Source organism: Silene latifolia, chromosome 3, assembly GCF_048544455.1.
Source record: "Silene latifolia isolate original U9 population chromosome 3, ASM4854445v1, whole genome shotgun sequence".
Classification (NCBI taxonomy): Eukaryota; Viridiplantae; Streptophyta; class Magnoliopsida; order Caryophyllales; family Caryophyllaceae; genus Silene; species Silene latifolia.
Genome location: NC_133528.1, coordinates 118,397,336 through 118,419,246, shown reverse-complemented (window position 1 = coordinate 118,419,246; position 21,911 = coordinate 118,397,336). Strand labels below are relative to the sequence as shown.

The window sequence follows — 21,911 nt, the reverse complement described above, 5'->3', positions numbered from 1 at the left end:
ACTTTCTAGCAAGCCAACCGTTATTAGGTAAACGTTAATCAACTGATTAAATATACGAAGTATACCCTTGTGAACCTGTAAGAGATTTGCAAATGTTATCACACTAATTTGTGGAGGACACAAGCTCCAACAACTACTAATACAAATAATACATCTCGTCAACACTATATAAACTACTCCTGTCATTACACGTAAAGACTCATCCCGCCAAGACTCCAGCTACCATCCAAGACAACACCTTCTAAGACTGATTGCTCACCATAAGTGATCACAACAGACACAACAGACACAACAGAGACAAACAAGAAACAACCACACAAGGTCAGTAGCTGAGGTAAGACACAATATCAACTACCAACATGATACAACACAACCAATCACACAATCAAGTCACAACCACTACAGCCTATAACCATCACCGACTGTCCACTAGCCCAGCCCTACCAGTGGGGGACCACAGCCGTACCCACCTAAGCCCCGCTCATCATATCGAGTGATAACCCTGCCTCATTAATGTGCACATCCCCTCCCGTGGTGGGTTCCACGGAGAGCGAAACTAGGGCGTGAAGGCACTCCCGCAAGTGACTCCACTTAGCCGAGGACGCACCTCGAGAACCAAAGACAATCAGTCACAATCAACTGCATCACAAAAACGACAACAACAACAACAATTGCAACAACAACAACAACTAAAACAACAACCACCGACCCCCTAAATAACCAACAAAAACTGAGTAGGCGAACCTACCTTTAGCCAACCGCAGCGATTCCTTGCTTAACCACATGATATCGACCAAGCAAATCAAAACCCCTATATAAACAGTACACAACCCTATTACTACCATCTCAAACCTACAAGGAACAACAATGACAAAGATGATGATGATGACATACCTACGCATCGTATATCGGCGTCAAGACCGCTACCCGACTCTAGCAACCTATCCTCAAGGCACAAGCATCCTCAACGGCTCCCATGGAAGGAATTAAGGTGAAGGGAAGAAGGTGAGGCGACATCTAGGTCTGAAGGAAGGAGGCGGAAATGATTTGCGATTCTATCAAAACACGATTATAAACCCTCGCTTTAAAGACGCTACTCGATCGAGTAACCAAATTACTCGATCGAGTAGCCCCTACTCGACCGAGTAACCAAGCTACTCGATCGAGTAGCCTCTACTCTATCGAGTACCACTCATCCCAAAAGTCTAACAAGACACAAAGCATCTCTTACACGCATTCCTAAAGGCTCTCACATGCCCCCAAGGTCGGTCAACGTTGGTCAACGGGTCCCTAAAAGGGCGGGTATTACAGTGTCAAACACTCTATCTTACACATTTCCAATAAGAAAAAGTATTTTTCACAATTATCTACTAAAACTCATCATATGAGTGGCAGTATTTTGCTAGGTTAATCCTATTTAACTTAAGCATACTGCTGTAGTTAGATTTTATCATAGTCAATAATATGACATCAATCTATAGTTGTTGCCAGCCATGCTATATAGATATCCATATATCTTTCCATGTCATCTTCACATTGAAGGCCTATCTTTTACAAAGTTTATACTTTGATATGGTACATGGAGTACTTTAGGATTTGTGATTTCTACCACCTTTTGGAGTTGCGGTCCATCACTTCTTCCATATAGGTCAAACCTATGTAGGGCTTTCAGGTAAAACATCCATGACTCTACATGGGTAAAACCTTAATCCTTTTTCAACAGTTGTAGAGCATTTTGTTAATCTTGAACACTTCAACATTTACTCTACTCCTACTGTCTCTTTTAGAGACCGCATCTCTTTAATAGAAACCATAACATTCCACATAACAAAACTTCTTTTGTTCATGAGATGGGTTATCGAATAAAATTCCTTCTTAAGGCCAGAATACCCCACAAAAGCATATGTCAGAATCGAAACTAAGTTTCGAGAAACATTTTATTAAAACTTTCAAAGTCTCAAGTCTTAAAAAAAGGCAGTTTAGGAACACTTCCAATGCATATGAGATATGCTGTCTTTTCTACGACTTTAGATGGACACTTTCATTAATCATGTACGCAGATATTATAGTACAACATTAGCCTCCAAAAGAATTAATAAGATCTGTGTGGCTCATCATGGGCTGAACCAAATCACATAGGGTTCGAGATAGTTTGAACGATTTCATTTATCTCTAAGATGATCACATGCATTAAGCCCAAATTCTCTCAGTCTCCTTCAGATTAAACGGTACTAAATCAACTTCTCAAGTTGATCTTATACTTTCAACTGAAATTCTCCACGAAGCAAAATAACTTATTAAACCCACATATATCTGTATATGTGTGATCAAACAAGCCGGACATACTCCCACTGAAATCAGTAGGAGACCTCTTTTGTCCCTTCATCATCTAAATAAAAGTGACATACCTTATGTTTTTCATGCTTAATGATTTAAGGACAATGCCATAAATGGGTAAGAACTGAGCCGTAAAACTTGAACTCTAATAATCATTATGTTATGGATAAAGTTGTTCATTACTAAGAATAACAACTTGGCTAGTCTCACTGTACCTGATCTTCTGATAAGGTCGTAGAACAACATTTGTTCTTCATAAAATCAGTCCATGTCCTAACATGAACTAGAATTACCAACCTTGAATATGACATGTACATGAATAACTTTTATTCAATTCTAGTATGAAGCAATAAGGTAAGCTTAAGTAAACCATTTCTACATATGAAATAACAGTATTTGTTAATATCATAGTCAAATCACTTTACATTTGTTGTTGTTCTACTCTCTTTAACCAATTACATTAACAATGTAACAGTTACATTTGGTATCTTATACCAAAATAGCAGAACAATGTTAATGCTTACCTCCATAGCGCGCGCGCGCACACACACACACACACACACACACACACACACACACACACACACACACACACACACACACACACACACACACAAAAACTTGAAGTCATACTTCAGTTGCATTTGCAGATCTTCTAGACACTTCTAAGAGTTACCTTTCCAATCAATACTACAAAAGTAGACGTAATGCAACATTTCGTGGGCAACACTTACGGTTTGTGTTGCAATTTTTAGTTAATTAAGCAACGCTTTATTTAAAAATGTTGCTTCTACCTACATAGGGCATCACTTTAAAATAAGTATTGCAATGTATTACTATAAGTGCAACGTTCTTACACAAATGTTGCATTTTATCGCAACACTTGAGCAACACTTTTTTTACCTAAGTATAACCCTCTAAATTTTTTTTCATTTTTTTGTTTTAGCGCCTTAATGCTAATTGTGAAAATGAAAATTTTGCGCCTTTTTTTTTTGGAATACCAACCATCATTCCTCCGCAATATTCTTCTTATTCTTATCAAACATACATCCACCGTCTTCTTTCTTCTTATCATCTTCACGAAGGAAAAAAAATTAAAAATTCTTGTATTCATTGCATCATCCACCGTCTTCTTTCTTTGTCATTCATTCATTCATTAAGATCCACCGTCTCTTCTTCTAACAATTTCAACTTTGATTCAATCACAAAACGGTGAATTGATTGGCATTTTGTTGATATAATTGATTGGTATTTTGTCAAAAGGTATGATACTCCAATTTCAATTATTTTTATCATTTATATAATTGAAAGTATTGTTTTCATTGTTCAAATTCGTTATTGAATTGTTTTTTCTTATATTGGTTCCTACTTGTAATCATTTTTTTCATTCCTGTTAGTTATTTTTTTCGCAATTAATTTTGTGTTTTTATTGAATTTCAGTACTGATAAGATCATTTAATTGATGTTGTTGTTGTTGATTTTATTTGATTGTGTTTCAGATGAATTAATCCGTTTTTGATGATTTCCTGTTAGTTATTTTTTTCGCAATTAACCAGACTTGTCATCACGAACCCGATTTCCTCCCACGGTTGACTCTGACGACTGTACAGATTTATTTCTGTATCGGGGCCTGGCTGTGATTATAGTAGTGTGATTATAAACTTTGAGGAGAACCAGATCAAGTTGAACAGCCACCATTTTAAAGATTAACATTATAGTACTTTGGCAGAAGAGTCCCTTCCCTCAAATAAAGTCAATCATTAGTGTACTCGTCAAATTCGGCAACCTGGGCAACAATATAAGCAAGTCCTCTTTTGAAAGATTTTTCCTGCACCAAAACAAAACCACAGTTTCTAATGTGTAAGACTGAAAATGAGACGGAAACCAACTGTAAATATATAATGCTCTGAAAATTAATGTGTTTCCTGATAACACAAGAATTGAGTCACTGGAAATTTAGCTAAAGTTTTGTTTGCAGCCTGTAGTTGATATTTGTGATGTTTTTGTAAATGACTCTGTTGATGAAGTTGGGTTGTGTAGATACCTCATTTCTGCACCTCCCGCAAACCACCCGGTGATGATTGGGCCGCATGTTTGGTACGCGGAACGATTTGTGACAGTTCGTAAGTTTATCGTCAAGTGATCGCTCAAAAACTTGTGTGTACCTCTTAATTGTCATCTACGTGCCGATACGGTCGTTTTGGCAGTAATTAGAGCACATTTGGAGTCCGGGCCTAAAATCGTCTTCATTTTCTAATAATCGTTAAAATGCCGAGTCAGAATGTTCTGGAATATTCCGGATATTTCAATTCCATATTTTATAAATATTTTAATCTTTGGCAAACAATTTCCCGTAATATTCACACAAAATATTAAGGAAAACAAAATTATTCCGTTATTCCATAAACTAAACACGGAAATCTTTCTTCCGCAGGGGGAAACCACTTGGGAAAGGACACAGCAAGTGCTGCGCCTCTTCCAAGAGACGCAGTGTCTACTGCGCCTCTTCTCAAGTCCTTTTCTGCGTATTTTTCGTATCTTTTCATATCTTTTCGAGATTCACTTCCAAAGTTTCTCCGAAAACCCTACTTCCTCCACGTGATTAGTATAAATAGAGACCTTCGGTCTCACATATTTCTCACGCGAGTGTCCGCCCTTCTCTTCTCCCTTTTCATTCTAGACCACGTTCTTACTTTTTGGCGTCTACGTGCTTGAACATTCGACCACGTAAGCTCGGATCTGTCTGAGTACCAGCCTCGTTTTGCATGACAGACCAATTTGACCAACTCCACAATAATCAACTTAATCAATCTTAGTCTTTTTCCTCTTACGAGGGCACTTTCGTCTACATTCGAGTCGAGCATCACTAATCGTAAACTTAGTTCATCTCGTTTCGTCAAACATGTAAGTCTGAGGTTGTAATCTCTCATTTATTTATTGTTCTTTATTGTTGTAATCATATTTTAAGATTTATGTCGAGAATACAATTAAAACCGATTTCTAAAACCCTTTGTTTAAACCCTTTTTACGGATTAACAGGAGACAGACGTCGAGAAGGGACGCAGCAACTGCTGCGCCTCTTGGAAAGGATGCAGCACTTGCTGCTCCTCTTCCTGAGGTTGCCGCCATTCTTGCTTCTCTTCTTCTTCCTTCGTCCTCTGTTGGTTTCGTCCTTTTGTTTTCTTTCGTCTTTGTTTGTTCTTATTTCATTCAAAAACATATTGTTCATCATCATTAACATATAATTTATCATTAATTCTCGACTCAAATTCCAAATAACCAATATTTACGGGTTTTCGTCATTAAAGTCAAACCGGGTTGTAGAGATTCGATTCATTCATATTGAGTTTCTGGAATTCGACCTTTGATATATTCTTACCTGTTTATCATCGCGTGCATCATTATTTCGTCATATTTAACCTAATTATTCTGTTTAATCCTTAATTTTCTAATTAACCCTTTTTAATCATGTAATTAATTCGTATTAATCGGTTTCATCCATGTTTATTGCTTTCATGATCATTAATCACATGTAAATAACCTGCTAATCACTTTTACCCGAGTCAAATAGCATAATCAAGCCTTAAAATCACCAATTAACATTAACGATTTGTAATTCCGGCTTCACAGCTAGAACTGAGCCAAGGAACAGACGCAGCAACTGCTGCGCCTCTTCCAGAGGGCGCAGCGCTGCGCCTGTTCCTGGTTGATTTATGTCTCTGAACTCCCGTCTTGCTTTGACCTAGTTTTAGCTTACGTATTAATTAACTACTATTCGTATTATCACCCTTAATTCCCGTTCGTTAATTTGTTTATTTATTTCTTTTTTCAAATTATCCGTTTTAGAAGTATTTTCGACATAAATCGTTTAATCCAATGTAATTGTTGTAATTTTCTTTGTTGTATTTATTTTTCTTGTCTTGTATTGTATTGTATGTTTTCACATGTAATCGATCCTAAATATCTACTTTGACCCAAATGCATGTTAAATTAGGTGTTCACCGACTTATTATTAATTCTCACATGTTAGGATTAAAACGTTGGATGTTGCATTGCATATATATAAATCGACAATATATCGAGTATGGACAATCTTCCCTAATCATTAGTAGAGGTCGCTATTGAGGCAGGCGGGATTAGGTGTTCGGTCAAAAGAGCTTCCTAATACGTACCCTCACCCCTTACTCCAGATCTCTGTGAACATCCGTGTTCATTGGCATCCACGAGAGTCATTATAGACATAGAATGCTAAGGGTAACGAGTTCTTGGTGTTCATGTCACTACTTTGTGTCTTGACATGGCACGAGGTATTCGAACGGTTTCCAATTTTCCACAATAAATTGGTGGCGACTCCACAAATGCAAACGCTTGTTCTCCCAAGCGCCCCCGTGGGCTCATTGTCAACAGTTTGGCGACTCCGCTGGGGATAATACACTTACGTGTAGCCAAAAGGGTGAAACTTGAACAAGGTTAGGGAATAGTTTGTACAAGACAATTGTCGGTTTTCATAACTCGGTCTTCCTAGATCGTTTCTTTCGGCCTTCCTAGGCCCAACCCAACCCATTCGACCAATCGTCCTGTCTAAATGGTCCTAATTCTTATTTGGGCCTAAGGATGAATAGCGATTGACGTCATCCATACCATGGTACTTACTCTTGTTTGTATCAAGGACTTTCACTACTTGAGGAAATGGACTAGGAATCGGCCTTACTCTTGTTTGGTACGAGCCTCTCCCCAGACTTCGGGTTTGATTGTTCGGTATGGCAACCCACCATTTAAACCAAAACCCTTCTAAATGCACTCAGCATCCCTTATAATGCTTGTATATTGTTTGTACCATATGTGATCACCATTTTCTAAATGAAACCATGACGATATTTTGTAAAAAACGAAATCCTTCTTTAAAATACAAAATTTCGAAATTGGGCCTAACATTAGCGCATAACAAGCCGAAACTTTGTCCAATTGTCAAGTCAAAATTTCAGGCCTCAAAACCCATTTTAAAACCTCACTTCGAGTCCACTCCTACAACTACACTAAAGTTGACCAGGACCAACATTTTTCAAACTTTGTCGTTTCCTCAAAGCTCACTGACACAAGTGGCACACTCCCACTTCACAAGTCAAAACATTTCTTTTAAAGTAAGTGTGCTAGAGTGGTCGATCGTGTTTTGATTCGTCGTCGATCTCTTATTCAGTTTCCAAGATGCCTGAAACCAGCGCCGCGAACTTCAACCAACTCCAGAATGGTAATGATCAAATCCTAGCCGCGCTAGCTCGTATCCAAGTTACTCAAGACCAAGTGTATGATCGCCTTGACACCATTGAGGGCCGAATATATGCCGTAGAAACGAGGATGCCTCCTCGAGAAAGTGAAATAGCCGATGACTTCGTGAACAACTTCGGTGACGAAAACCCTCACATAGGTATGACTGCAGCTGAGAAACGACTCCAATACTTGGAGGAACAATTGATGTATCTCAAATAGGATGACATTTACAGGGAGAACAATCGCAAATATGAGGCTGTGAGTTCCAAATTGCTAACCAACTTCAACATGACGGATATCCCGAAATTCAAGGGGCACGAAAACCCTTTGAACCATATCCATGCCTTTAAGGATTACATGTCTATCAAAGGCATTAAACCCGAGATGTTCTTAAGGATCCTTCCTTCATTTCTTGACACCATTCCAAAACAATGGTTCTATTCACTAGAGCACAAGAAAATCGCTACTTGGGACGATGCTGCAATCGAGTTTGCTAAACAATATGCGGATAATGATGAAATCCAAGTCAACATGCGCACTTTAGAGGTTCTTACCCAAAATGACAAAGAAGGTTTCACCGATTTCCTAAGCCGGAAGAGGAAGACTAGTACTTAACTTGTTGAACGCCCGGATGAAGCCACCCTCGTGGAGAAATTCGTGGACAACCTAAAGCCCATCTATGCAAATCATTTGAGGTATCAAAATATCAAAACTTTCAAAGACTTGACCGTACTAGGGACAAGGATCGAAGATGACATTCATAAAGGGCTCTTGTCCAAAACGATAGGTCGTGGATATCAAGGCTCAACAAGTCATTCTTACGGCTCTACTAGCAAGACTGATGAAGTTAACCTCCTCGAGCCATCTAAGAAGAGTACCCCTCCAAGGAAATTCACAAATCTAGGGGACACATATTCCAACGCTCTGAAAAGGTTGATGAAGCTAGGCAAACTTCAATCCATAGGCCCTACACCCGAACCAGAAAAGAAATCCAAATTCTGGGATAAGAATTCGTACTGCGAATACCATAGAGGTAAGGGACACGATACAGAGAAATGCTACAAACTGAAAAATGTACTTCAAGATATGATTGAAGACGGTCGCCTACCAATACCACCTGGAGGTAAGCCTAACAACACTCAGAATCCTCTTGGAGTTCTGATGATCACAAGTGAAGAATCTACCATAGATTATTCACACCTCATTTCTCCAGTCAAAGATGAAATTCATACAATAGAAAGTGAAGGTAACTACTCTACCATTTCTCCAACCATCACTGATTTCATTTCATGGGCAAAGTGTAACACCCCCATACTCCAAGTGCCTTACCAGGACCACTCAGGTATGAAGACATTACCATCTCGGTTACCCGAGGCAATGATAATCAAATAAACAATAAAGAAACAACGTTTAAATATAAATACTTAGTGAAGGGTTACAATTCTCAAAACCAAACCAAAAGTATAATACATGTTCTCAAACTGACTGTTTACTGTTCTAATTGAAATGTAAAGAAACTACTAAGCTACAGCGGAAGACTTCTATCATCATATCGTGGCAATCCCAAACTATCCCGTACTCATCTCATACCTGCTCAATATCTGCTCACCATCCCCGAAAGGATCACCGCAGGTTTACAAAACAACAACCGGGGTCAGTACTAATCACACAACTCAATATATATCAACAATAAGATAAACAGACAGCTTAACTGTCACACACACAGTCACACCAATTCCAATCATCTCAATCACTAATCGTCCACCGGACCACCACCACGCGAGGGGACCGCAGCCGTACCCACCAAATCCCCGCTCCACATAGTGAGCGATAACCCTGTCCATTAATGTGCACATCCCTTCTGTGGCGGGTTCCACAGAAGGCGAAACTAGGGCGTGAAGCCACTCCCGCAAGTGACCCCACTCAGCCGAGGACACACCTCGAGAACCATAGATAACAATCACAATCACAATCACAATCGTCACAATATAATTACTATATCAAACAATCAATCTCAACCCATCAACAATCATCCCATTATGGGACTAATACTGAGTAGGAAATCCTACCTGGAAAGCACACAATCAGACGGTCTCTACTGCTGTATCAAAAAGCTTCCTCTATAAAACCTCCTCCTATCATACAACATACAAATGCTACCAAATCACATACTACTCAAAAACCCCCAAATCCCTATATTAGGGTTTAACCAAATCAAAGGAAAGACAACAAAAAAGGTACATAGATCTTACCCTCGACGCAAGGATCTCAACGGTATAACCAACGATGAGAACTGACCTTCCAAACTCCGGGAATTGCTAACAATGCGATTAGGATTAAGAACGTACTTGCTTTCTCTCTTAAACAGTAAATTAGGTTTTGCAAAAGTGTTTAGAATAATGACGACGAAGGTTATATATCTTAATCGCATAATTAACAAAACCCGAGAAAAACTCCCCGTAAACCGGCTACTCGATCGAGTACCCAAGGTACTCGATCGAGTACCCCCTTACTCGATCGAGTATCCCAGCTACTCGATCGAGTACCCAAAACGTCAGAAATTTTCTAAAACGCAACTTACCCTTACTCGACAGAGTAAGGCCTACTCGATAGAGTACCCAAAGACTCATAAATACGGAGTATTACAGTCTTCCCTCCTTAAAAAGAACTTCGTCCCCGAAGTTCAAACCACTACTAAACAAAGGTACTCCCATAACACTCCCGACTCAACAACCAAAACAAAATTCAACATAAAACGTGTTACTAACCCAACTCATCCCGACAAACATGCCGACACAACATACAACAAGGGTGTAAAACTCTTAAAAAATGTTCGCAATCATCACCTACCCCCCTAAAAGAAACAAGGTTACGTCCCCGTAACCACACATACCTGATCAAAAAGAAAAGGGTACCGCTCTTTCATAGCTTCCTCTGGCTCCCATGTAGCTTCCTCAGTCTCGTGGTTAGACCAAAGGATCTTAAGCAAAATTGTCTCACCACTCCTAGTCTTCCTAACCTTTCGGTCAAGAATTTGCTTAGGCACCTCAAGATATGATAAGGACTCATCTAGCTCTAAGTTCTCTGCCTCTAACACATGTGACGGGTCACTCACATACTTCCGCATCTGCGATACATGAAACACATTATGCACTCTTTCTAACGCAGTTGGTAAAGCCAGACGATATGCCACTTCCCCAACTCGCTCTAAGATCTCATAAGGCCGGATAAACTTCTGACTTAGCTTGCCTTTCTTCCCAAATCTCATAACCCCACACATAGGAGACACTTTCAAAAGAACCTTGTCCCGAACTTGAAACTCTATGTCCCTGCGATGTAGATCTGCATAACTCTTTTGCCTATCCTGAGCTGCTCTCATCCGTTCCCTGATCATCTTAATCTGTTCCACCATCTCATGCACCATCTCTGGTCCTAAAACCACTGCCTCAGCACTATCGTCCCAACAGATTGGACTCCTACATCTCCTCCCATACAAAGCCTCAAACGGTGCCATACCAATACTAGTGTGATAGCTGTTATTGTAATAAAATTCTATCAAGTCTAACCTCTGCTCCCAGCTACCACCGAAATCCATCACACAGGCTCGCAACATATCCTCAAGAGTCTTGATTGTTCTCTCGATCTGTCTGTCCGTCGCGCAGGATGAAATCTTTGTACTCATCTTCAAAGTTGTTCCCAACGATTCCTGCAACTCTTTCCAAAACCTTGATATAAATCTCGCATCTCTGTCAGACACTATGTCCTTAGGGACTCCATGTAACTTAAGCAAGTTCTTTCGATAGGCCATAGCCAATTGTGCCTTAGTACATGTATCTTTCATTGGAACAAAGTGACCTGACTTGGTCAGTCGATCCACTATTACCTAAATCATGTTGTTACCTTGTTGACTCTTTGGCAAACCCACGATAAAATCCATGGAAATGGATTACCACTTCCACTCAGGTACCTCTAAAGGTGAATCTTACCTTGTGGTCGTCGCTGTTCCCCTTTAACTCCTTGGCAAGTCAAACAACGGGACACAAACTCAGCTGTCTCTTTCTTTATCCCAGGCCACCAAAACGTTTTCTTCAAATCCTTGTATAGCTTGTCACCACCTGGATGTACTGAATATGGTGTACAATGTGCCTCTGTCATGATAGTCTTTTCAACTCCTCATCATTAGGGACACACCACCTACCATCGAACCTCAAACTACCATCTGTATGAATAGAAAATCGGGACACTGTCCCTTTCTCTACTCCAGCTCTCCACTCTACTATCTTAGGATCCAACGCCTGCTTACCTCGAATGTCATCATAAAACTCAAGTCATCTTGTCATATCACCCATGGCATCTCCTTTCTGCATCATATGTATCCCAAACCTCGCTACCTCATCTCTCAGCCTCATCAAAGATAGAGCTGTACACAGAGAATGTACACTCTTCCTACTCAAAGCATCAGCAACTACATTGGCCTTCCCTTCATGGTAGATGATTTCTATGTCATAGTCGCCAATCAACTCCATCCACCTCCTCTGTCTCATGTTCAACTCCTTTTGAGTGAAGATGTACTTGAGACTCTTGTGATCAGAAAATACCTTAAAGATTGCTCCATAAAGGTAATGTCTCCAAATCTTGAGAGCGAACACCACCGCACCCAACTCCAGATCATGAGTAGGGTAATTCTCCTCATAAGGCTTCAATTGCCTAGAAGCATAGGCAATCACTTTACCATTCTGCATCAACACACATCCCAACCCATTCTTTGAGGCATCTGTATAAACCTCAAAGTTCTCGCTCCCTTCAGGCAATGCTAAGACAGGAGTTGTGGTCAAACGTTCCTTTAATGTTTGGAACGCCGTCTCACAACTCTCATCCCAACGAAACCTGTTCTCTTTCCTCATCAACGCTGTCATAGGTCTAGCTATCTTGGAGAAATCTTTCACGAACCGTCTGTAGTATCCAGCTAAACCCAAGAAACTCCTAATCTCAGCAACATTCTTTGGTGCTTCCCACTTTGTCACTGCCTCAATCATCACCGGATCCACAGCCACTCCCTCCTTAGAGATCACATGCCCCAGAAAAGCAACTTTCTCTAACCAGAACTCACACTTGGACAGCTTAGCATACAACTCATGCTCCCTCAAAGTTTGCAACACGATCCTCAGATGCTCCTCATGCTCCTCCTTAGTCTTAGAATAGACTAAGATGTCATCGATAAATACCACCACAAAATGGTCCAAGAACTGTCTGAAGATCCTGTTTATCAAATCCATAAACACTGCCGGTGCATTAGACAACCCAAACGGCATCACCACATACTCATAATGGCCATACCTCGACGTGAAAGCTGTCTTTGGTATGTCCACCTCTTTAATCTTCACCTGATGGTACCCCGACCTTAAATCAATCTTAGAAAAGACTGATGCACCACTCAACTGATCAAACAGGTCATCTATCCTTGGCAAAGGATACTTGTTCTTCACCGTCACTCGGTTCAGCTCTCTATAGTCTATGCACAACCTCAGACTCCCATCTTTCTTCTTTACAAAAAGAACTGGTGCTCCCCACGGCGATACACTAGGTCTAATGTATCCGTTCTCTATCAAATCATCCAACTGCTTCCTAAGCTCCTCCATCTCCTTAGGACCCATACGATACGGTGTCTTAGAGATTGGCCCCGTCCCTGGTTTCAACTCAACGGTGAAATCTATCTCCCACTTCGGTGGCAACCCCGGAATCTCCTCTGGAAAAACATCTACAAACTTTCCCACCACTGGTATCTGATCAACTGTCGGACTCTCTATCCGGTCATCTCTCACATGGCACAAGATCAAAGGACATCCCTTCCTCAGATAAGACTTCAAGGTGACAGCTGCAATCAACTTAACTTTGGGTTTGACTAGAAACCCACGATAAGACACACTAACGCCCTTAGGACCTCTTAAAGACACTTTCTTTTGATCATGACAGTCTATCTTAGCTTTATACTTTCCCAGCCAATCCATCCCAACTATCATCTCAAAACCGTCAAAAGGAAACTCTAGCAAGTCTACAGGGAAATCAACTTGCCCAACTATCATAGATACATCTCTAAACAACCTCCCACATGATACAGACTCACCCGAAGGTATAAAAACTTGCTCACTAACAGACTCATACACCCTCAAACCCAACCGTTTAACATGACTTGAAGATACAAACGACTGAGAAGCCCCCGAATCAAACAAAACAAAGGTATGAATACCATTAACAAGGAAAGTACCGGTGATAACGTGTGCATCCTCCTCAGCTGCTTTCTTCTCCATCATGAATAACTTTCCACTAGTCTTCTGTCCACCTCCCTGGACAGTACTGGCTGATGTGGTTGGCTTAGCACCTGACCCTTGATTGTTGTTGTTGTTCGTTGGTGGTTTGTGATAAGAATTACCGCCGTTGCGGTTGCCTCCACTCTGGTAACTCTGACTTCCCCGGTTTGGCCATGACCCAGCCGGTCTATTGCTCGCATAGCTCTGCGCAGGTCTCTGGAAAGATCCCGGTGCACTTGTGCACTCATGTCTCTTGTGGCCTACACCACCACAGCTATAGCAGGTCACTCCCCAACTACCACTAACACTTCCATGGCCACGCCTAAAGGAATCCCCAGCACTGAACCCTGACCCAGAAGAAAACCCCTTAGACTGATTGTGGTTGCCTTTCTTGTGATTAGATTGGCCACCACCCTCGCTCTCAGACTTCCTTTTCTCACCACCTGACCTCTCCTGAGCCATCTCCACCAACCTCTCAGCTCTCCCAGCCCTCTCATAAGCTTCCTTAACATCAGTAAGGATTCCCACGGGTAACTTATCCATAATCTTACGGGTCAACCCCCTCTCGAACCTCAACGCCAAATTCTCCTCACTCAAACCCATATCCTCAGCATACCTACTACCTAGACTTCTCATTGAACTGCCTGTAGTACTCAGCCACAGACATCTCAGCGGTCATCTTAAAACTGTCAAACTCTTCTCTCAACTTACTCCTCACATGCTCCGGTACGAACTCCTTTCTCACAGCCCTACGAAACTCCTCCCAAGGTATAGCAGGTAAACCTTGGTTTGTATATATCTCCTTAGCACTCACCTTCACTGTATCCCACCACTTGCCACCGCCTCCCTCGGATAGAACGCGCTGTGTTCCACTCTCATCTCATCGGACAAGAACCAAATCTAATATGTTCTCCATCTCTCTAAGCCAACTATCAAGAAGGTTAGGCTCCCCAACTCCCTTATACTCTTTCGGGTTAAACCTCGCTATATATAGGCTGATTTTAGAGTGATCAACCTCTTTCTCCTTATCCTTATCCTTATCCTTCCCCACAGTCTTTAAAGTCTCAGTGAGAGCATCCTGATGCTCCAACATCTTAACGATGTCATCTATGTTCATAAGCTCAGCTCTCGCATACAAAGCAGTCTTCTTGGGCGGCATCTTGAAACTATATCAGAAAAAGGGGTGGATATAAACATATGCGCCAAAACCTCAAAACAAGAAAACACGCTGCCCAGACCCCTACTCGATCGAGTTCCCAAACATACTCGATCGAGTAACGGGCTACTCGATCGAGTGCCCACCATACTCGTTCGAGTGCCCCAACATCGACCCCTAACGGACCTTCGATCTCTAACATACTCGACCGAGTCGAGTGACCCCCTACTCGATCGAGTGCCCGAGGTACTCGATCGAGTGCCCAAAAACACGATTCTGGACTCAAAATCGTCAAAAACCCACCCGATCAAGTCAGTCCCACTCGATCGAGTCATGCTAACTCAGAAACGCTACCCGCATGCTATATCATATGCTAACATGCTAAAACTTTATAAAACCAACATTGTATCATAACTAAGCATATAATGCTACGCATCTTTTTATTCGATTCACGAAATCATTATATCATGTTATTAAACGCCACATTGTAAACATCCAACATGTTTTCATTCCAACAACAAGTATACATATATCATCAACCTTCCTTTCATATTCTCAGCTTTCTACTTCTCCAACAGTTACACACACTTCATCACATTCACACACAAGTAAACCAAACAACACATACAACCTTGACTTACACCCCCCATGTGACCGGTTCAAAATTGTAGGACAAGTTCGCGACTTTAGGACATCTCCCAAGCCTTTGCATTAGCTCCTACAACTTTTACCCCGGGTTCATTTTAATTGACTCCCTATGTTCATTAGGTTCATTGGTTACAGGTTTGAAGATCGTCGCTCTGATACCATTTGTAACACCCCCATACTCCAAGTGCCTTACCAGGACCACTCAGGTATGAAGACATTACCATCTCGGTTACCCGAGGCAATGATAATCAAATAAACAATAAAGAAACAACGTTTAAATATAAATACTTAGTGAAGGGTTACAATTCTCAAAACCAAACCAAAAGTATAATACATGTTCTCAAACTGACTGTTTACTGTTCTAACTGAAATGTAAAGAAACTACTAAGCTACAGCGGAAGACTTCTATCATCATATCGTGGCAATCCCAGCTATCCCAGTACTCATCTCATACCTGCTCAATATCTGCTCACCATCCCCGAATGGATCACCGCAGGTTTACAAAACAACAACCGGGGTCAGTACTAATCACACAACTCAATATATATCAACAATAAGATAAACAGATGACTTAATCACACACACACACACACACAATCACACCAATTCCAATCATCTCAATCACCGATCATCCACTTTGGACCACCCTACCAGTGGGGGACCGCAGCCGTACCCACCAAATCCCCGCTCCACATAGTGAGCGATAACCCCGTCCATTAATGTGCACATCCCTTCGTGGCGGGTTCTACGGAAGGCAAAACTAGGGCGTGAAGCCACTCCCGCAAGTGACACCACTCGGTAGGACACGCCTCGAGAACCATAGACAACAATCACAATCACAATCACAACCGTCACAATACAATTACTATATCAAACAATCAATCTCAACACATCAACAATCACCCCATTATGGGACTAATACGAGTAGGAAATCCTACCCGGAAAGCACACAATCATACGGTCTCTCTTCTTTGTATCAAAAAGCTTCCTCTATAAAACCTCCTCCTATCATACAACATACAAATGCTACCAAATCACATACTACTCAAAAACCCCCAAATCCCTATATTAGGGTTTAACCAAATCAAAGGAAAGACAACAAAAAGGGTACATAGATCTTACCCTCGACGCAAGGATCTCAACGGTATAACCAACGATGAGAACTGACCTTCCAAACTCCGGGAATTGCTAACAATGCGATTAGGATTAAGAACGTACTTGCTTTCTCTCTTAAACAGTAAATTAGGTTTTGCAAAAGTGTTTAGAATAATGACGACGAAGGTTATATATCTTAATCGCATAATTAACAAAACCCGAGAAAAACTCCCCGTAAACCGGCTACTCGATCGAGTACCCAAGGTACTCGATCGTGTACCCCCTTACTCGATCGAGTATCCCAGCTACTCGATCGAGTATCCCAGCTACTCGATCGAGTACCCAACAGGTCAGAAACTTTTCTAAAACGCAACTTACCCTTACTCGACAGAGTAAGGCCTACTCGATAGAGTACCCAAAGACTCATAAATACGGAGTATTACACAAAGAGTGTGGATAGGCAAGTCGTGGAACTAGAGAGTGCAGTGACAATATTACGTGGCCCCAACGCCACACCTAAAGAACGTGCACCACTAGTCTTCTCTCAAAACACTACAATGCAAGAAGTAATAGCCATGGTTGATGAACTAGTCGACCAAATTATCCATTTAGAGGCTGAAACCATGAGAATGAGAGATCTTGCTACTGTCAATGGAATATGGGCCGATGATGATGAAGACGAGTATCTTACTGAACACTACTTAGTCAAAGTTAGTGAGGAGATAGTCCAAAATTGTGAAGATCAAGATGTAGATCACCTCACTCGTTCAGGGCGCCCATACCAAAACACCTCTCAAAATGGTCCCATAGCAAACGGTCCAACCAATGTAGTCGTACCAAATGATAACAAAGAAAGTTCTACCGACCATTTGCTAAAGCAATTCCAGAAGACAAAGGCTTATCTTTCAGTCTGACAACTAGTGTCAAGCTCATTCCCACATCGCCAAGCTTTACTGCAAGCTTTGGCCAAACTAAATGTGGCACATAACTCCACACCCGACGACGTGGTCAACTTGGTCTTCCAAGAATAACCAAAGCTAAGTAATCCTATTACTTTCTCGGATGAGGATTTGCCACCTTTCGGTGCTAGTCATAAGTTGGCTCTTTATATCACTGTCATTTGCTTAAAGAAGAATGTGCTAATGACTTTGGTAGATGATGGCTCCGCAGTTAATGTCATACCCTTGAAAACGGCATACAAGTTGGGCATGAAAGAATCAGATTGGACCCCTACCAACCAAGGTGTTCACGCATATGATGGTACACGTCGAAAGGTGGTAGGACTTGTTAACCTAACCATAGCCACAGGGCCGATTGAGCGAGAAAGGTGGTAGGACTTGTTAACCTAACCATAGCCACAGGGCCGATTGAGCGAAAGGTCAACTTTCAAATAATGGACATTGAGGCGTCCTTTAACATACTTCTGGGAAGACCCTGGATTCACGCTTCCAAAGCGGTAACATCCACACTCCACCAGAAAATCAAAATCCCACTAAATGGTAAGGTGGCGACGATCACTTCGTCACCCATCAACGCAGTAATCGAAAAGAAGTCAAGCAATCAAGTCTTTACAGATCCAGTACATGAACTTGGGGGCTTCCATATCATAAATGTCATAGAGAGTGAGTTGGCACCGTTATACTTCAATCGCTACTCTAACTTAGTGGTCAACCACATACTCAAAACCCAGGGATACTTCCCGGGAATGCCTTTGAATCCTATCTGAAGGAACACCATTGCACCCTACAAAGAGGGCAATTCATAAAGAATACCCCTTGGACTAGGATACTGATGTGACCATAATTAGCGCATATTTAGCCCCCGAATTAGCCTTGTTCCCATGCTTTTTAGTGCATATTTGGGTCATTTATTGTCTTTAGTTCTTTGTTTTGCATATTCTTTGAGATTTTGATCCCTTGGTAGGAAAGGAGTGCAAATCTTGCATTTTCATGGCAAAACAAGACTAAATTGATTGAATTCAATGACCAAGCATCAAGGAGAGACAAGATTAGAAAGCCTTTGTACATATGATAGTAGATGAGCAATGTTGAGGAAGGATCCTTGCATCCCCGAGGAAATCCCCAAGGATTTTATGAAGAAAAGGGAAGAAAAAAAGAAGAAACAATGCTGAGCTACAATCCGAGCGGATTGCCTTGAATCTGCCCGTCCTCCACAGCACAATCCGTGCGTCTTCCGCCAAAGACGCCGGGTAAGCGACCACGAGAATCCGCCGGATTCCCTTGAAGACGCCGTCTTTCCCCTGCTACAATCCGCCCGTCCCGACACCAATACGCCCGGATTCCAGCCCAGCACGAATTCGTCTCTTCATGCATCAAAGAAAGAAGCCCTTCCTTCGAAAAATACCGGCTTCTCCCTGCTCAATCTAAAAAGTGTAATTACTAGTTTATCCCTTAGATTAACCCTAATGCATCCACTTAATTTCCACTATAAATACCCCATTAGTCTAATTAGAAGAGCATGTTCTTCTTATCAATTATTAGAGTAGTTAATATCAATCAAATCTCTCTTTAGTATTGTAATCAACAATTAATCAAGTTTTAATACAAGTTTTATTTCCTTAATCTCTCTTTTGTTCATCCTTTATTTTGGGTAATTGAAGATTATTTGGGTTATTATTGGGAGATTGACAACCTCTCAATCAAGCATCAAGTACTTCTTTTATTCTTTGATTTATTATTGGAATCATTAGTAGGTATAATCCTCTTAATCCCTTTTTAATTATTGTTAATTACTTTCATTTATTCATCATGTTTCCTTTTGTTGGTATGATTGACAACCTTGCTAGCATGATCAACATGATAATGAGTGAGTAGTGACCTAGCTAGGGTTAATGGGTAATTAGGGGAAACCAACATGGGGAATGATTCATGCTTAAATTAATATGCTTTCATGGTTTATTTGCTTGCTTGTTTTGATCTCAACTCATGCACATGTTATGTTTGATGAAATGTGAGCCTATGAATCCTTGCATTTTTTACCCATCACCTATCTTTTCAATGAGACTTGTAAGACATAAACCAACTCGAGTCTCATTAGACCATGCATGTTGTTGAGTAGGAAAGACTAAGTCGACTTGTAGGTGTTGTACAATCTAATCGATTCGGCTCCGGGACCCAAACTTTCCTAGGATTGTAAGATATAACCCAACTCAATCCATCACAACAATAATTGCTTGCTTATAATTTGAGAACATGTTTGTATGATCAATTACCATGATTCCCCTATGACCCCATTACACCCTAGTGCTTTTTATCAATTGTTTACAACCCTTTTATTTCATCTTGCTTATTTACTTTCATTGCTATTTAGTTAGTGACCTTCTACATCAACCCAAATTGTGACACCCCTAAGACACCACTAGTTTCAATAGAAATCTCATCTCAATTCCCGTCCCTTGGGATCCGACCTTTACTTGCCTCTTTACTAATTGTAGAGTTGTTTGTGAAGTTATAAATTGTGTTTTGATTCGGACGTGACCCAACGACAACATCTATTCAATTGTGAACACGAAACGGACCGATCAAAAATGGCGCCGTTGCCGGGGACGGTGTTAACTTGATTTAGATTTTCTTATATTGTTATTAGTTGTGTCTTTCTTTGCCTTGGGGAAGTAAAACTCCTCAAGGTTTGTTCTAATTGTTTTCGAGTTGTTTGATATTTTGCATGTCTAGAAGGTCACAAGGTGATTTGTTACCTTTTGATCGTGAAATTGAAAGAACCTTGACAAACAATAGGAGATTTGTTAGGAGGAATTTGAGAGGTATTAGTGAGGTTGTGGATATTCAACCAACTATTGAGTTCATCAACCCTTTTGCAAGAGAAGGTGAGGAGAACCCAACACAAAATACCCCACAAAATCAACCTACAATGCCTAAATTTTCATCACATTCCGTACCCACCGAGGAGAACCTACCAAATGGTACTCCCACACCACAACATTTGACCGGAAATTTTATTGCCAAATCCGCCTTTATCCAATTAGTCGAAAGGAGCCAATTTGGGGGGATGCCTAGTGAAGACCCTCATTCTCATATGGAAACCTTTTGTGACTATTGTGATGCAATTTCTCAAACCGGTGTAACTCAAGACCAAAGCAAGGCTTCTGCTCCGTAGACGAGGTTGAACGGGGAGTGCCCGGTCGATTCTTAATGACTCGGAATCCCGTGTTTTTTGGTACTAAGCGTGCCACCTCGACAAATCCATCCCAGCTCTAGATAGGTGGTCCCTCTCGATCATCAACATCAGCTTCTCTGCCTCCGATTGGTCACCCATGCGCTCCTCATGTGCTATGAGTCGAGCCCATTACGCCGTTTCGAGCTAAGAATTGGCCTTTTTTCTTTCATTGAGGGGGAAGAGTCGAGTCAAAGACACCCCCACCAGTCAGAAGTTGTGCCAGTCATTCGACGTGGATATGTTAAGGATATACAGAGAGTGATCTTTTTTTACACCTTTTAAGATTAAGAAGATTGCAATGCATCAATATGGGGGAAGTTCCCGTCAGGCAACAACGGTTCTGCCCGACCCTACAAAAGTCGCGCAAACATCAATCCGGAGCGCAAGACTGGGTTCAAAAGCTTTGGACGACTGTGTCACTGCGGTCGGCGCTCATCTTTTTACTGTTGTCAACTTATCTTTGAGGTACGATTGAGTTTCATCGTAGGAAGCCATCATTTAGCTATTGCCATTCTTTTCCTGATAGCGGGTAATGCGCGCATTGGTATTTTAAAGTAAGGCTCGCCTTTAAATTAGAACAGGGCGCTCACATTTTTTGGCTGAGCCATATCGAGGATGGGTCTTTAGCTTTTATATGACTAGCCGGTGAACTCAGATTTGAGCTCTGACCTTTGCTAGGTGGGGTCTTACCGTCTAGCCGTTGGTACTCCGCATCTTAACGGAGAATTCAATTTCACCGAGAAGGACGGGGGTCGCTAGGTCAGAAAAGCGGAGAAAGAAAAAGTTATTAATGTATATTCTTTGTTGATTTTAAATCCTAGCATCGCAACTCCATGAAACAGCTCCTCCTGCAAATGTCATCAAGTAGCCCGAGATAGGTTATCTGACCAAATTCCTGCCAGTCT

General features: G+C 41.2%; 1 long non-coding RNA gene across 1 annotated transcript in view; it reads left to right on the top strand.

Annotated features, from left to right (window-relative positions):
- The first annotated feature begins 3,385 nt into the window (after nucleotides 1-3,385).
- The window catches only part of LOC141646247 (uncharacterized), a 69,420-nt gene continuing 50,894 nt past the window's right edge, over nucleotides 3,386-21,911 (top strand). Inside the window, exon 1 of the long non-coding RNA XR_012545457.1 lies at nucleotides 3,386-3,600. This is a non-coding gene — a long non-coding RNA (uncharacterized LOC141646247). The remainder of the gene's footprint in view (nucleotides 3,601-21,911) is intronic.